General features: G+C 28.6%; 1 long non-coding RNA gene across 1 annotated transcript; it reads right to left on the minus strand.

The window, feature by feature from the left end:
• LOC109359458 lies at positions 1,045-11,803 on the minus strand. The gene is made up of 2 exons (XR_002109069.1): positions 11,667-11,803; positions 1,045-1,076 (listed from the first exon to the last, which is right to left on the minus strand). It is a non-coding gene; the product is annotated as an uncharacterized LOC109359458 (long non-coding RNA).

The raw sequence follows: 16,463 nt of genomic DNA on the forward strand, positions 1-16,463 counted from the left end.
GTTTATCTAAGTTTCAAATTCCGGAGTTGCCATAAGGAGGGCTTACTTAACCGTCACCTTTAAGTTGAAATTGCGAGGATAACTTTTTTTAAAACGTGTTATTTGGCTTTTTATAATATGGTTGATTTGACAACAGAGATGAAATTCTGATTATGGATTAAATGGAAGACTGGTATGTAACGTCTTACATAGAATGGATAGAAAGCACATGCCCAAACTTATTTTCTTATTACTACTATTAGACTCTAAACTACTTTATTTAAAACTTCTTTAAAAGCTCAATTGTAACTTTTCGTACTTCCTTGTAAATTAACTTTTTTCAGATAAAAAAATTGTTAAATTTTTTGGATATTTCCCATAAATTTTCAAACGAAATAAAAAAATGTTTACTATTTTTTAATGTAAAATTTACATATTTAATGACAAATGTACTAATTGGTTATTTTTTAAGGGAGAGGATCCAGTTACTCAAAGAATAAGCTTTTTATATCTTAGTCATTAATTATAAGGAAATTCAATGATTTAAATTAATGCATAAATCTAAATCATTAAATTTATTTAGAATTGATGGTTAAGATGTGAAATAAACTTTTTAAACTTAATTTAAATTTTAAAGTAAGTGAATCCCCTCTTTTTTGAAGGGGTGGATTGTTATTTGCTTTTCAGAAAATTAGGAAATAACATATACATTTTTGTTGTGCAGATCGAACATAGAAGAGAAGAATAACTAAAGTATAGAAAAGATTTTATTATAATAATATTTTGATTTTAGCTTCCTCAAACATTATTTTTTATACCAAACAACATATACTTAGTAGGAAACTCCTTATTTAGACATTATTTCATGACTTGGAGAATATGAATCCCTTTAAAGAACATTTCCTAACGAATGATTGGAACCTTTATAACAATTCCATTAGTATCGACCCAAACCCAAACCCTATCACATCGAAAGTCTTTGGTAACCGGGGTTCCTTCAAGTAAGACTATAGCATCTACCAAAGGGTTCTCTCTCTCAATTGTAGCCTCTGCTTCTGTTCCTTGTACTCCAACCAACTCAGGCCATGAGCTCTTACCTGTAGACAATTAATTCAACCTTTAAAATTTTATACATTACACTCAAAAATGAGATAAGATATATAAAATTGTAATATCTGATAATTACTACAGTTAATATATATAAAACTCATCTTATGCAAATGAGCATACGATCTTTACCTTTGCATTCAGACATGTTTCGATTTCTTAATCCCTCAACCTGTAAAACAATATTATTTTTTCGTTAATAGCAACTCTCAAAGATTGTGTTATAGAGGTATTGCAATGTGTGGGGGGTATATATAGTGGTTTATCGTGGCAAAGTTATAGGTTGCTAGGTGGTGCATCTTGACTTTTACTTATTCATATTGTCAAATTTTATACAAGATGCATTGTCATACTTTATAATATCACGTAACTAGTGTTCTAGTTTGATACATTTTGGTGTTGAATTTTATGTGTTTGTTTGCAGCCTCTACCTGATTAACACAGATCCTATGTACCATCTTTTTTTATATGTAGTTATCTCTATTCAATCAAATTTCAACAAGTAATATAAAATATTATTTTTTTGTTTTAATTTTATGAATTTTCTTTTTATTTAAGTTGCACTTTGTAGTTGGACAAAACAGGACGAAACAGAGATAAGAATGTGAACATATAATCTCTGTTTATCCATGATAAGCTCGTTTCACAATATTGATTACCATGATACTTTGTTCATAATTTACATCAATGTCCAATAAGACATTTATTTTACCCATAATATATTAAGAAGATATGTGATCACTTATTTAATAGCTCGAATTATTTTAGTTTTAAATATAGTATATACACATGTGTGGGTAAAATGACCAAACTATAACTGAAATCGATGTGGGTTAATTCTGAAGTTATGTTTGTCGTTGAAAATGTTTGCATACATTGATTATGGAATGAGTAAAAGTAAACTCAATAAGTTGAAAAATCAATACTAACAAAAATGTATGCTAACTAGCAAATTCAAACGACATCGCAAATAGGTATGAAGTAAGAAGTTTGTCATATTTACAAAAACTTGCTAAATTTAGTTTTTCAACAAGTAAATTACTAATATAAGCTATTTTCAAAATGGTGTTTGAAGGTTTGTATTGGTGAAATATAAAATTACTATGAAATAAGGATACATGAATTTTGACGTGAGCTTGATCTCCTATTCATTATCTATATACTTCAAAGTTGATCATACAAATAATTCAAGAATGATTTTTACACAATAATAGACCTCAAAATCACTAAAATTAAATGTCTTAGCTAGTCAATTTAACAACTTATACAATAAAGTTTTATGTCTAGTAACTTTACACACAAGATTAAGAAGTATGACCCACATAACATATTCATTGTCTAGTAGTCTGTGCATGTGTAGTTGAGTTAAGTGCAAGCAACCTTAATTCTACTAATCGCCAATTCTTGGTCATACTATTAGTAGCGTATTAAACTAGCTCTATATCTAGTGACTGAATTAACAAGATTAAGTTATATGAATCATTAAGTATACCTCTTTGTCTTACGGCCTATGTTAATAAATTTGAGAGTTACTCGATGCTCATATGAATCCATGTCTAGCAATCATATAAATATAGGCATATATGTAACAATTAAGGATAAAACTACGCCTAGCATTGTCATGGTCTAATTTTCGGTTGGAAGTCAAACTCCACGACTTAGGAAGAGACGAACTCGATTTCGACCTCTCTCAAAAGATTTGGAGTCTCCATTACGTTTTTTACGGTTAAAACCTAAAAAAACTCTTTATGCCCAAATAATATGCTCTTTTGAACTTGAGTTCTGAGGTCGAGAGTCGATTACTGATAAAAGAATGTATTAATATCCCATACGCCCTTATTAAAACAGTATTTTCGCTAACAACATGAATTTTTACACCTTTAAACAAATTTATTAAAATACAACAAAATAATTTTTTTTTCGATAATAGTTCATCTTGCTCCTACGTATCTTTAGGTGCAATAAGGAAATAAATATTACTTAATTCTAGATTTAAAAATGTTGAACTTTATTTGTTTAATTTAAAATAATAATTTGTCAATAATTTATCTATTTTAAGAAAGACGAAGGAACAAAAACTAAAGTATGCACCTTATCAAATCTCAAGGAGATGTTTAAATATATTGTTTAAATTTTATCATCTTCAAGACAGATAAAACAACATAAACTAATATCTGCATCATATCAAATCTCAAATAGACATTTGAAATATAGTCGAAATTTTATTGTCTTCAAAACTGATGAAGCAGCAGAAACTAACGCTCATACCACATGAAATCTCAAAGAGAAACTTAAAATAATTAAATTTTATTGTCTTCAAGATAGATGAAACAACATCAACTAATGACCACATTACATGAAATCTCAAAGATATGCTTAAAATAATTAAAATTTTGTCATCTTCAAGATAGATGAGGAAACATAAACTAGTGTATGCACCAGATCAAATCTCAAAGAAATATTTAAATAATTAAAATTTTATAATCTTCGAGAAAGATAAAGCAACAAAAATAATGTTCGTGTCACGTTAAATCTCAAAGAGATACTTAAAATAATAAAAACTATTTTTTATAAAAAAGAAAAGTTAATTAACAACTATTTTTTTTATTTAGTAGTGTTTACAAATACATCAATTACTAGTAATAAGATTATTATTTTTCTTAAAAGTTTGGATTCTAAATTAACCAGATTATTAAGAGTAATGGAATCAAATAAATAAAATAGAAAAGGAATAAAAATAGGAATCACCATGCTAGAATTGCAGTTCAACAACGTGTATTTTAGATGTATAACAACACTTTTGGACACTTTCTATTTGACTGTAATAGTATATTATTATGATTAATAGCGCTTATCCTACGCTGTTATATTGCATATATAAAACAACGCATCACATATAAAGCATTGTCATATATTTCATACATAAACAATGCAGTATATAGGCATAATTAATAACACTGATCCTACGATGTTGTATTACATATATACAATAGAGCATCATACAAAAGCATTGTCATATATTTCATACATAAACAACATAGTGTATAGAGACATGATTAACAACGCTTATATTTGCGTTTTTATATTGCATATATATATATAACATCATATACGTAAAAAACATTATTGTATGATTGATAAATATTCTCAAACAATACCGTAATACAACAACGTATCAAACATAGAGCGTTGTTGTTTAAGCATATACAATCGTGCTCTCTATTATAAGTGTTGTTGTATTAACCCTTTACAACAGCACATGTCAGATCTTCCTCTAGAATTCACTGTTGATTTGTATATAATAATACTTGCATATACATTTATTAGCAACACATACATTCTCAACAACATAAACATTTATAGATTCTCAATAATACATACACATTAATACATGTCAGAAATTTGTTTTAATAATATCAATACAATACAAACTACAAACAATGAATATCATGTCAATTATGTTTTGGCAGAGAATGTAATGCCTTGAAAAGTGCATAATTGCAAACAAAAAAATTATGCAAATTACAAACTAACAAAATAATGCAAATTATAAACAAACAAAATTATGCAAATTACAAATAATCAAATTAAGCTATAATTATACAAAGACTATATGTATCTACTTTTTCCTTTTCTATGATTTTTTTGGTTTGTAAATAGGGGCGTAAGCGGTTCCGGTTTAAACCGCGAAACTGACAGAACTGAACCGAACCAAATCGTAAAATGTGGTTCGGTTTGGTTTCGCGGTTTGGTTCAGTTATTTTTTTAAGGAATCGTTTATGTTTGGTTCGGTTTATGGTTTTAGAAATTTAGGAACCGTTGGAACCGAACCGAACCGCATATTAAAGAAATATATAGTAGGGATTAGGGAATAATGTTTTATTATTGTTTAAATTCTTCAACCAATTTTCTAGCTTAAATTATCAATTTTTGTATGAATTGTAGTGTTATATATGTTACTAAATTGTTATTAAGTTAATATTATATATGTTATTAGTTACTAAATTGTTTCCTAGTGTCTTATGATTTGAAACATATTTTCCAACTTATGTGATATTGAGTTTGAAACTAACATATATCATATATTGTTATACATGTATTGTTACATGTGTTACTAATTATGAAATGTAAAGTTATAAAAGTAACTATTATATATTTTACTAATTGATATATATGTTACTAATCATGAATTGTATTGTTATATATGATTTATACTTTTTTTTATAATAATAGTAATAATGTTTATCCTTTTATGGATAAACAATATCTATTGTAATACATTTTGAATTTTCAATTGATGCAAGATTTTTTATAAAAAAAGTAAATGGAAAAACCGTGGAACCGAACCGAACCATTCAAGAGCGGTTCAGTTCGGTTCTTATAGTTAAGTTTGCGGTTAATTGAGCAGAACCGAACCATATATTTTTTATCAGTTCGGTCACTAAAATGCACTAAAAACCGAACCGAATTTTTACACCCCTACTTGTAATATTATCATTGTTTTGAGGAACATATTGATTCACCCAAAGCCCTTCATCATGATCATCTCTTGTATATAAATCATCATAAATAGTTGGTCCGTCTCACGTGACTCATATGTCACAAAAAAGGTTCATCTTCTCCATCAATATCTTCATATTTTTGGTCATCAATATTATTGACGATTATTTTGCTTGTTAAAAGAACAATGAACCATTTCATATCAATTGGATTACTAACATAAAATAATTGTTGAGCCTCTGATATTAGAATAACTGACTCATCTTCATATTTTGGCCTAATAAGATCCACATGCATGAACACTAACTTATCAACTCGAAAGTCATTGTTGTTATCAACCCAAACCCACATACAATAAAAAAACCGACATTGCTAAACATATGCTAGAATCTTGTTTTGATGGAAAAATATCATACAACCTTTTTGGGAATTGAGTCTTCCTACTTAAATTGCAATGCATTACATCTAGGACAAAACTTTAATGAAATATACTCATTAAAAATAAGATGCAATCATTTTCACAAGCATGTATCCTAATGTAGTCCATGCCAATGAAGTATAACATTTGTTTTATATCATAGGTTTGAGAAGAGAACACATTATATTCCGGCAATATATCATTTAGAAGTGCAAACAAGTCTGTGAAACTCTTATCAATCTATCCATTAACAGATTTTAACTTATACAATATTGACACTACTGTAAATCTCATGAATTTAGTACAACCATCATATAATGACTTCTCAATACCACTTATCAACCGCTCAAACATTTGAGGACAACCCTGGAGATCTTCTTCGAGAATGTTTGTCATTTCCTCGAAACGATTGTCTTCATATGCATTTGTGTAGTTTTCTTTCATATGCATCTCATCATCACAACCCATAACGTCTCTTTTTTCACCATGTATTGTCTAACATGTCTAACTTTGATCAATATCATGACACACTAAATGAACTTTTAACTCATTTGAAATAATTCGGTTTGAGTAACAACATCTTAAGCAATGACATACAATTTTATTAGGGTTTTCATCATTCTCAATTGCAAGCCTAACAAATGATTTCACTCCTTTCTCATACTCTTTCGCCAATCGATTAGCATTCATCAGTTTTTTGATCCATTTTTTATAAAAGAATTGACAAAAAAATATAATGAGTATAAATCCTTAAAACTTGGAGTTAAGCTCACCAAGCAGAGAAAATACGTTATTATAGATTCAAAAATAGGGGAACACTAATTCATAATGTAATAAAGTGAAAGATGTCGAAACCCTAACTCAATACAAGCTAAATGAGTGAAATCACTTTCCCTCATTTATAAGGAAAATATTTATAACGCAATACAAGCTAAATATAATGTAATTAAAAAGGAAAATATTTATAAGGAAAACTCATTTTCAATTCGGTGTTGAATGAATGAATGATTTTGGTTGAACGAGGGAATGATTTTCGAAATCGGTGTTGAATAATTTTCGAGTTGAATGAGTGAATGGTTTTCAAGGTTGATTTTCGATGTTGAATGATAACGAGGTTCATTGATTTTCGAGATTGATTTTGAGAGTAAATGAGTTTCGCTGTTGGAATTGCTGAATGTGTAAGATTGTAGGAACATTTTAATTTTCTATTGTCTGATAGTACCGTCAATAACGCTTAATGAAGATAGCGCTATAAATAAGACATAATCAACAACATTACCTACAAGAAGCGCTATGAAAGACTTCCCACTCAAATGTAATGAAAGTAATTATTCCATAACACAACCTGAAGGAAACGCTATGAAAGACATCTTAACTTTTTATAATAATATATTTTTAATAAAATTCAAATTAATAATGACTTTATGACATTCGATTAATGACAATTAATTAAATATATTGAAAAAATAATAATAATAATAATAATAATAATGATAATAAATATCATTCAGCTAATAAAAGAAAATAATAAAGAAAATAATGACAAATTAATTGACAAAATACAATGTTACTTTTAGTTAATGAATATTGCCGCAAAATAGAATGTTACCAAAATATCCCAAAAATATTAAGCATTTAGTATTCTTTATTTGTTTATTATGTTTATTAATATGGAACTGTCAAAATACAGCCATCCAAATAAATAACAACAAAATAGAAATTAACATCCAAAATAGTTGTTCATTCTTCATTCAAAGTGCCAAAAATTTTTTGTTGCCAAATTACATTAATTGTTGCCAAAATACTGGCAAAGTAAAATGTTTATGATAAATTAAAAAAATAAAAACAAAAAAAAATGAATTAACAAAATAATTTCTTCAAAGTGCCTCTAATCAGTCGAAGAAATCATAATACGGGTCATCGTCCGGGTCATCTTCTCCTATAACTGTTAAGAATTGTTTAAAAACAAAATAAAAAAATTAGAGTTTCCTAATGCAAAATTATATTCAAATCTTTGCTATAGGAAATTAAACATAGAGATTGAAGATTAATTGCAAAATTGACATACACATTTTTTTTACGAATATCATTTTTTATATTCTTTTTAACAAAACTTTCCTTTTTCTTTGTACCTTGTTTTGCTATCTTTTCGGTTTCTTTGTGTTTTCTTCATCCTATCTTCTTCTCCTTGGGTGTTATAACTAATTATAAAAGGAGACAATGACTAACTAGACAAATACAAGTACCAATAAAATATATAAATGAGCAAAATAAATAAACTATAGAAACACGTTTACCGATGAAAAAGAACAACATGGAGTGGACCACAATCAAATAGAAAGAGAGTCGTTATCTCCGTCATTGACATTTGTGCAACCAATTAATTTTTCTACGAAAACAGAAAATTTGCATATAAACGAAGAGACGCATAAAACACTTCACCATTAATTTTTCTAATATGTAAAACATCGTATACAAGCAACAACCCACATTTAAGAAAACGTTGTTATTGTGTCATCTTCAACCGCACTTCTTTAATCATGCGCTGTGGAATAGACTTCTTTAATCATGCGCTGTGGAATAGATGTACATTAACAATGCTTCCTATAAATAACACTGTTAAATAAAATTCATTCAAGTCAGCATTATCACCGATGTTCAACAACGTTTTTGCAAGACTATGCTGTTAAAGTTGTATCCACTTACCCAAATTGATAATGTTTGCTTTAATGTAGTTGTTGATGTTCTTCCGCCTAATTTTTAATAATATCATTTGAGAAAACATTGTTAAATGTTCGTTGTTAATATAGTTAATGAACTTATCACTTTACCACATGTGGCATTGTTATTGTAGTTGGTGCTGAAAAATTGGATGCACCATAAATTTAAGAGTCGGCGTGCAATTCTGAAACTCAATCACGTAGCTATGATAGTGTAACTTGTGAAGCAATGTTGGCTTTTCACCAAGATCTTGTTTTTTATTGGCAAACAAATGTTAGTTATGTTAGTATTTTTTATGGGTGAATTCTTCAATCTCTTACATACTATCTCTTGTCTCTAACTATCAAATCAACTTATAACTTTGTTTTAGTTATTTATGGACGAAACTCAAACCCATAACATCATGCACTCCATTCCTTAAACTTCTCCATAGTTAACAGACCAACTTATTACTCCCAATTTTTCACCAAGCTCTCCTCCGTGGATGATTTGTGTTTTGAGTCTTGTTTTCTTAATACCTGGTACGGACAACCTTGACGGACTGGTGGCAATATATACTAGGTGGATTGTTGTTCAACTATATAAGGAACATAAATTCAACAGTGATTGAGGAAGATTGCATGATTTTGATTAGCAAAGTATGGGTACAACTGCGTGGGAATCGGACCAGGAAGAACTGCCACTGGTATTTGGATGCAACATAAATTCATCAACGAGATTGTTGGGTGATTCTCTAATTGATTACCTTAATTCTTATACCATCACCTTGACTTCCCAACATGAAATCTAAAGTGCCATTGAAGCCCTTTCATACTATGAAACATTTATTAAGAATTGAAAAGCCATGCACTAAAGTTTTTTTTAATCTGAGGCAACTGAAACTCTGTGCCCCTTTATCTCTTCCCAGCCTTTCTTTTTTAACTAGCTCCCTCGGTGCTTTTTGTTTTCCTCCTTGACTCCTTTCTTTTTCAGCAATCTCCCTCCACTTCTCTTTATTGTCTCTTCTTCTATCCCTTTTTTTACATTTCACCTCTTCATTTCCTTCCTGTGTGGTTTGTTTTTGCTTCTTATTTAGCATCTTCCTTCTACCCCTTTTAATAGGTTTGAATGGTGCACTAATCCTATTTTGAGTTTGGAATGTTATTACTAAATTTTTAGTTTTACTGAATGGGTTGTGGTTGACTTGTTTATTGAGCCGCACTAGGGACTTCGGTAGGGGAGGGCAGCTTTTAAATCTCTCTCTTTTTTCCTTTGCTACTTTTATATATGTTCTTATTTGGCTGTAATTTTGTTCCCTCATTAATGAAATTTTGTTCTATCATTAATGACATTTTACTTGTAAAAAAATGCTTCATGATATCCTTATTTTTAGGGATGGCAAAAAAAACCAACCTCTCGAAATACCCTCAATAATAGTATGTGGGTGATAATATATTTTATAATACTCGTTAAGCAGGTAACTCAAATTTATAAATTTAGTTTTTAATTAATTTTTTATATATATTATAGTTTTTTATTTATTTTAATATTATATATCATATATTTATTATTATTGTAGAATAAATTATATCTATATGACTACGATCATAAATTTATCATATTATTCAAGTAATAGTTATTTTTATATATTGATCATTTTAAAGTATATAAATATATAATTAAAATTAAAAACATATTGGGTATCCATAAATATCCGCAACCGACTCGCATACCTACAAATATTACAGGTTTGGGAACAAGAAAATATTATCCGCTCTTCCGCCTCTATTGTCATCCCTACTCATTTTTTCTTTCTCTTTCCATTTTTTCTTCAAATTCCCTTCTTCTTTACTTTCTTCTATATATGAAAATAGATTTTTTATAAACATGCAACAAGAGTAAATGAAAGGTCGTGTCCACCATTTATTGTAAAAAAATGAGCTAATTAGAACTAATAAATTAATTAGAATAAAATTAACAATAACCCAAAGTATTGTATTTAAACTATAGTGTTGGATTTGACCAAATTGAATTTCACATATATCTTTCTTTACTTGTTGCTTATTGAATAGTAAGCAAACTAAAGTATAAGTGTCATACATAAAGTAGTAATCAGTAAATAAATAAACGTCAATTTTATTAAAAGAAGACGAAGAAAGTAAAGATATTGAAAACTCATGTAAATAAATGAATTTACGTTATCTCCTTTAAATTTTCAAATGAATTAAAGAAACGTTTACTATTTCTTTACTGTAAAAGAATTTAGGTTATCTCCTCTATTCTCCCCTATGACGAATATATTTTTATAAGTTATTTATTTATTTTTAAATAAGAAAATTAAAATAAACTCAGAGTCTTAAATTTTTTAGATACCACATATCATAATTTGGATCCAGTGAGAGGAATCCAACCCAAAAATTAGAGAAAACTTATACATCTTGGTTGTGCAGAACATAAAAGAGAAGAATAACTAAAGTAGAGAAAGGAACTTTATTATAATAATATTTTGATCTTAGCTTCCTCAAACATTATTTTTTATATCAAACAAAATATACTTGGTATGAGACTCCTTATTTGGACATTATATTCATGACTTGAGCATATGAATCTCGTGAATGGACACTTCCTAACCAATAGTTGGAACCTTTTTAACATTTCCATTTGCATCGACCCAAACCCAAACTCTATCAGATCTAACGTCAGCGGTAACTGAGTGTCCTTCAGGCACGATTATAGCATCTACCAAAGGATTCTCCCTCTCAATTGTAGCTTCTGCTTCTGTTCCTTGCACTCCAACCAACTCAGGCCATGAGCTCTTACCTGCACACAATTAATTCAACCCTTAAATTATTTTGTATATAACACTCAAAGATTATAAGATATATAAAATTGTAATATCTGATAATTACTACTCTTAATATATATATATATATATATATGCATATCAACATACGATCATTACCTTTGCTTTCAGACATGTTTCGATTTCTTAATCCCTCAATCTGTGAAACAATATTTTTTCTTAAATATTATTATCTTGTAAAGATTGTATTGTAGAGGCATTGCAACATGTGGGGGTATATATAGTGGTTTATGGTGGCAAAGTTATAGGTTGCTAGGCGGTGCATCTTGACCTTTATTTATTCATATTGTCAAATTTTATACAAGATATTGTCATACTTTAGAATATCACGCAACAGGTGTTCTATTTTGATACATTTTGCTGCTGAATTTTATGCTTTTGCAGCCTCTTGATGATGAGGAGAATGTGTATCTTGTCTCGGATAAAGATGTATGTTTGATGATTCATATATTTTAATTTTGTTAATCTGGACTATTGGACATAAAAGTAGATTAATAGAATGTTAATATAGACCAAGATATTAATGAACAATATAATTGAGGTGTCGCACTTAACTCAACTTTGTATGCATGGACTACTAGACATAAAAGCATATTATGTGGGTCATAATTCTTAATCTAATAAGTAAAGTTATTAGACATAGAGTTTTGTTGCATAAATTAGTAAATTGACTAAGACATTAGCTTTTAGTAATTTTGAGGTCATTGCATAAAAATAATCGTCACAAAATGAATTTACTTTAAGAATCAGATATGTACATATAGTAAGTATGAAGTTCAATCACAATTTATTTTATCTTTGTATTACAATTTTGATTTATTATGCAGTCAAACAAATAACCCTTTGAACAATAACTTAAAAAAAATAATTTTAGTTGAAAAGTTAGTATCTAGCAAGTCCGTGTGAATATATACGACAATTTTTTACTCTATACTTGTTTGTGACACCATTCGACAATTTCTATACCAATTTGTCGGTTAGCATTGGCTTACTTAACCATCACCTTTATGTTGAAATTGTGAGGATAAATTTTTTAAAACATGTTATCTAGCTTTTTATAATATGGTTAATTTGACATACAAGGAACAATGTCATTTTTTATTCTTCTAAGGTGAATATCATTGGTAATTTGGACAAAATCTATGACTCGCCCGCCCTCCCTCACTTATTGGACTGGCAAAGCATAAAATATGTGCGCCCTAACATGTCCATCCAATATGTTCTATTCGTCCGCGAGTATTTCTATTGGGTAAGATGTGTAGCCCGCGTGCATTATTGAATAAAATATATAAGTATTTTTCCAAATATGAGAAAGTATGATCCATTTATTATATATGTATTTCTATATCAATTGTTAGAAAATACTACTATTTTCTTATTATATGTATGCATGTGTATTTTGTATATGGTATATTATATATATCCATATGTATTTTGTATAAAAAAATTACTATGTATATTTTGCATTATATATATGCATTTCTATTTTATGTACTATTCAATTTGTATGATTATTTATTATGATAAATACATTTTGTATATTTGTATGCAAATTATATATTGTTTTATTTTTATGATTAGTAATGTGTGTACATTTATATATTTGATTATATATTTTTTATTTTATTTAGGACAACTCGAAAGTTAGCTCTGGCCATATTTAAGGTCGAACGGGTATGATTATGTCCTATTTAAAAAGGGACATAACCATGTCATCATAATTTAGATGAGCATTACATAGACACAGACAGGACGACCCTAATTATCAATATTAATGATGATCACTCGCAAAAGATGTACATTTGATGTCTCACATATTATATCATTATGTGTACCACCAACCGTGCTTGGTCTAAAATTTTTTTAACTTTAATATACTTTTCAAACACAAATTAAAGGCTGCAGTGACATAACTTCTGATAATTTCCACAAGATAGAAGATAGCGGGAGACAATAGAGATGAAATCTTGATTATAGATTAAATGGAAGAGTGATAAAGATGTAACACATGCCAAATCTTGATTACTTATGGGTAGAAAACACACACGAAAACTTATTACTCATTCTGAACTAACTCATTTGTAACTTAATTATTTAAAAGCTCATTTATATCTTCCTGTACTTCTGGCTAAATTAACTTTTTGCCGATCAAAAAATGTTAAAAAATTAGGATATTTCCTGTAAATTTTCAAATGAAATAAAAAAAAAAGTTTACTATTTTTTTACTGTAAAATTTACGTATTTAATGAGGAACTGATTGATTATTTTTAAAGGGAGATGAGTTGCTATTTGCTGTGATGAAAATTAGGGAAAAACATACATTTTTGTTGCGCATAAGTTGAGAAAGGAACTTTATTATAATAATATTTTAATCTTAGCTTCCTCAAACATTATATTTATTATCAAACATCATATACATGGTGGTGTGAAACTCTTTATTTAGACATTATATTCATGACTTGGAGCATATGAATCCCTTGAATGAACACTTTCTAACCAATGGTTGGAACCTTTTTAACAATTCCATGTGTATCGACCCAAACCCAAACCCTATCACATCTAAAGTCAGTGGTAACGATGGTTCCTTCAAGCACGATTATAGCATCTGCTAAAGGATTCTCCCTTTCAATTGTAGCTTCTGCTTATGTTCCTTGCACTCCGACCAACTCAGACCATGAACTCTTATCTGTACACAAATAATTGAAGCCTTGAATTTTATATATAACACTCAAAGATGATAAGATATTTAAAATTGTAATATCTGATAATTACTACACTTAATTATTGATCCTATAATAGTCATGTGTATGTATCTTTTAATTTTAACTATTCAATTTCGATCTTTACCTTTGCATTCAGACATTATTAGATTTCTTAATCCCTAAATCTGTAAAGAAATATTTTTTCTTCTTTATTAGTAACTCTTAAGGATTGTGTTATAGAGGTATTGGAATATGTGGGGTAGATATAGTGGTTTATGGTGGCAAAGTTATAAGTTGCTAGGTGGTGCATATTGGCTTTTACTTATTCATATTGTCAAATTTTATACAAGATGAATTGTCATACTTTACAATATCACGCAACTAGTGTTCCAGTTTGATACATTTTGCTGCTGAATTTTATGCGTTTGCAGCCTCGTGAGGATGAAGACCAGGAATGTGTTATTCTTGGTGTAAGGTTCTGCTAGATTTTCAGAAAGATAAAAAAAGTTAAAAGGTTGACTCGAGAGCAACATTTGTTGGATAGAGCAATCACACACTCAAAAAAAATAATTTCTTACCTATAGGATGAGAAAATATACTTGATAATACAAAAAAATCTCTTAAGACATATCATATTTCCCAAAAAAATCATGTATCCTTCTTTATCTATAGCCAATCAAATTTGACTAAGTAACATAAAATATTTACTTTTGTTTTCAAGACTTTTTTATTTATTTAAGTGACATTTGTAGTTGGACAGGACAAAAACGGAAAAAGGAACATGTAATCCCTGTTGGTTGATGATAAGCTCTTTTCATAATATTGTATATGATTCATAATTTATACCATTGTACAATACTACATTTATTTTGCCCAGAGTATAAGCCAATTCTCCAAATAAGAAGATATGTGATCAGTTAATTAATAATTCAATTTTTTTTTTACTTTTTAATTATAGTTTTATATACACATGCATGCGTGTGAATAAAATGACCAAACAGGAACTTAAATAACTGGGTCAATTGTGAATTTATATTTGTCGTTGAATTTTTACGTAAAAAATAAAATCTATAAGTTGAAAAATCAATATCTGTTTACCAAAATGTATCGAAAAAAGTTGGGGGCAAAGGTAAGAAGTAACTTCCATAAAATATGAATATCTAAGACAACAATTCAAAAGTGGGAGGGAGTCTTAAAATGGTTAATGATGAGGATGAAGGGCATAAGGAGCGGATCGCATGAGGTTGTGAGTTTTACCAACAAAAAAAGTTATAAAGTGGTTTGATAGTTAGAGTAAAGGAGATTGATAATTCGAATCTTAACCACAACAAAAATATTAATATACTAATAGTTATAGATAAAAAAATCAAAAGTGGTGTCTACATGTACGGAATACGGCACAAATCTGAGAAGAGATATTGTATAAAAGAATGGTTCCTCCCTTTGAATTTTGTGATTTCTTGCTACTCTACTCACTCCTATTGATATATTTAAATAAAAAAATTGATGGTCGAGATTGAAAGATGAAAAAAATGTGAATGCTAACTTTGGTTTTGTTATCTTATCCTATCATAACTCTCCACCCTCTTCCATTGCCAACACCACTACAAACCTGGGAGTGCGACCGTCGGTCGGTGAGAATGTTGATTACCATGTTTGAGGAGGGTGAATATTGAGTAGAGGTGGCAATGAAGATAGACTATGAGATAAGAGTAAGATAGAAACTTTTGAAAAATATACTCTCAAATTAGATGATATAAACTCCTAGATATATATGTAAGTTTGAAGATTTATACATTTTAATTTTATTAATTTAGACTACTAGATATGAATGTAGATCAACAAAATATTAGTATAAATTAAAATATTAATGACTAATACAATTGATGTGTTGCATTTAACTCAACTTAGTATGCATAAACTATTTATGTGGGTCATAATTCTTAATCTATGAGTAAAGTTGCTAGACATAGAGTTTTATGGTATAAGTTGATAAATTGACTAAGACATTAGTTTTTAGTAATTTTGAGGTCATTGCATGAAAATAATCACCACAAAATGAATTTACTTGAATCAGGTGTGTACATATAGTAAGTGTGGAGTTCAATCACAATTCATTTTATATTGTATTACAATTCTGATTTATTATGTCATCAAACAAACAACCATCTGAACAATAACTTAAAATATAAAA

This window comes from Lupinus angustifolius, chromosome LG11 (assembly GCF_001865875.1).
Source record: "Lupinus angustifolius cultivar Tanjil chromosome LG11, LupAngTanjil_v1.0, whole genome shotgun sequence".
NCBI lineage: Eukaryota > Viridiplantae > Streptophyta > Magnoliopsida > Fabales > Fabaceae > Lupinus > Lupinus angustifolius.